This window comes from Frankliniella occidentalis, unplaced genomic scaffold (genome assembly GCF_000697945.3).
Source record: "Frankliniella occidentalis isolate FOCC.00 unplaced genomic scaffold, Focc_3.1 Scaffold10, whole genome shotgun sequence".
NCBI lineage: Eukaryota > Metazoa > Arthropoda > Insecta > Thysanoptera > Thripidae > Frankliniella > Frankliniella occidentalis.
The window spans coordinates 3,419,448-3,422,042 of record NW_026267140.1 but is presented as its reverse complement, the minus strand read 5'-3'; the positions used below and the strand labels follow the sequence as shown (position 1 = coordinate 3,422,042).

Below are 2,595 nucleotides of genomic sequence, written 5' to 3'. Positions count from 1 at the left end.
CCACCCACCCGCCCCGCCCCCATTCTCTCAGGAACGAACAACTGGTTCCCTTGTTTCCTCGCTACTCTGAATATCTCGTCCACATTGGCTTCCCTGTGAGGCAAAGAATCTTTGTCCAATCGGGCGTTGGCCGTGCCGGGAGCTGGGCTGGGCTTTCGATGTGGCGTGCGTGGGTGGGGCGCGCCCGCCGCATGCATACCCAGCCGGCTCAAGGAGGCAGCTCCAGGCTGCGCCCGTGACCCAGACCCTGCTCTGCTGGTGGTCCCCACCGCGGTCCCCTCCCCTCCCAACTCAGCCTGTATACTCCTCCTGTCTCCTCCTCGCGCCATAGCGCGCAGGGAAGGGCTTTGCATTTCTGAGCGGCGTTGCAACTTCCCCTGGGGTTACACCCGAGGTTACACCGCGTTCGCATCTCGGCTCCTGGTCCTGGTCAGCCTGAGGAGGAGGCGTGGCGTGGGAAACACCAGCTCCTCCGCCCGTCGCCTCTCGCGGCGCCATGCTGTGAGCGAGCGGTCTGAGCGCCACCCTCGCCCCCGCCGCCGGGGGCTGGTGTCAGCGTCAGCCAGCCTCCCCGGCTGACGCCACGATATCGCGAAGTTCGCTCGGTGCACAAGAGCCTCGGCCCATCCTCGCGCCGCCCGGCCAGGTCAGTGCCCTGCTCATCCTGCGTGCTGGCGCCGCGCCGCGCCCCGCCTGCGCCCCGCCCGCGCCCCGCGCGCGCCCCGCCCGCGCCCCGCGCCACACTGTTGTACAACTTGCGTCAAGGTCAGTGCGCTTATTCAGCTGGTTCTCCGGTAAACGAGCGATGCGCCGCAATGTACATGGTCAATCAGGGTCTGAACAATGTATCTTCGATTCCGCTGCATCGGTAAAACTGTAGAAAAGGGACATTTTGGCAAAACCCTAATGATTTGGGCAAGAAATGCTTGTAAATGAAAGTAAGGAATAAGCGTCACCAATGTGCACTAAGGTGTCCCAATCGATCCCGTTCTTCTTATTAGTTATGCTTCACGACATGGACGCCCCTGTGCGGGTTGCCTCCTCGACCGGATCCATAAAATAAGGCGTCATTTTGACATCAAATGACATCACCGTTGATGTTTAAGGGATGTCGAAGCCGGCCACCAAAATGACCAAAAAATATTGACTCCATCACTTGATGTCATTTTGTCAAAACCATGTTTTCTGGGAACCTGAGACCAGTGCTGGTCGCTCGATGTCCGTATAGGTGTCCGGGGCGGCGATCACTTTGACCGGCCGCGTCCGCCGCCCGCCTCATGTTTGGTGTTGTGTTATGATATACCGTTACACTCCGCCGGCGCGGCGCTCCTTGTTGCTCGGCGCCGCGCTCCATAGGAGGCGGCCGAGGACGAGGCGAGACCTGGCGGCGGCTCAAGCAAGCCTCACGCTGCCGGAGGAGATCGTCACCCTGGGCCTCGGCCGCGCGATGGCTGTTTTAAAAGCGCCGATGGCGATGCGAGATTGAGGCTGCTAACAACTTGTCACGTGGACCAGCGCGTCCGGCCGGGACCGCCGCAGGCCACTTTGGGCCGAAAAGGCCGGCGAAATGAGATCATCACCTCGCTGCCGATCAGATCAGACCGCAGACGGACTGTACAGTCCACTGTGCTGAGATGGACGGGACGCGGGCGTCGCGATCGTCGGGGTGATGGTGGTGATGGTGGTGGCGGCGGCGGCGAGTGGCAGCGCGGCTCTGCAACTGCTGCAACGGTCCAAATGGACGGAGGTTATTCCGTCTCCAGCCGTGTCATATCGCGGTGCAGTCGGTGGGCCGCGCGGCATGCACAGCGCCCCGCCCCGCCCCGCCCCGCTGCCGCACTGCTGGTTGGCTGCACTCCGGGCCGTGGCGGGGCGGGGCGGGCGGGGCCGTAACGGGACGAGCATTATGTGGACGATCTTAATGGACGGCTCAAACGCATCACGCTGTGCGTGAGCTCCGAGGCGCACGGCGACGCCATCCGCGGTATATTTGATCTTGTTTCCGTACCGACGAAAAAACAATCGAAATTCTTTCATCGTACGTCGCCTTTTCAGTGCGGGCGGAGGTGGGAGGGTGCCAGCCGCGGTGCGGACCGAGGCGGGTCCGGGGCAGTCCCTGACGGCGTCTCGCCGTCCCGCCGCCGCGCCCCGTAGTCCGCTTTGGCCTGTACTGTAACAGGATTACCTCAAGCTGCTTGCGGTGCAGCTGTTGCGGCGGTGCAGTGCGCGGGTGCGCGGCCATAGCCCTGCCCCAGCTGGCCGGCTGGATGTGGCCACTTTGTGCAGCTGCGCTGCGCTGCCGGCCCTGCCCTACCGTCTGACCGCGGCCGGCCCAGCTGCTTTGCCTGCCTCCCGACGATCCAGGCAGCGGGGAAAAGAGGGGAAGAGTAGTGCGGTGGGATCGCTGCTTTGAGAGCTCTTTGCTTTTATCGACCAAAGACCATGACGGGCTTGACCACATCCCTCAGCGTTGCGGTGCCCGCGCCATCACCGCTCTCGACCACGCCAATAAACCTCTGACGCCGCGGGCAGCCTCACGCCCCGCCACGCACTACCACGCCCCGCCACGCCCCGCCACGCCCCGCCACGCCCCGC

At 63.6% G+C, this 2,595-nt stretch overlaps 1 protein-coding gene across 10 annotated transcripts in view; it reads left to right on the top strand.

Annotated features, from left to right (window-relative positions):
• LOC113217677 (2-oxoglutarate dehydrogenase complex component E1) overlaps positions 1-2,595 on the top strand; it is a 16,308-nt gene that overhangs the window by 8,775 nt on the left and 4,938 nt on the right. The window lies entirely within an intron of this gene.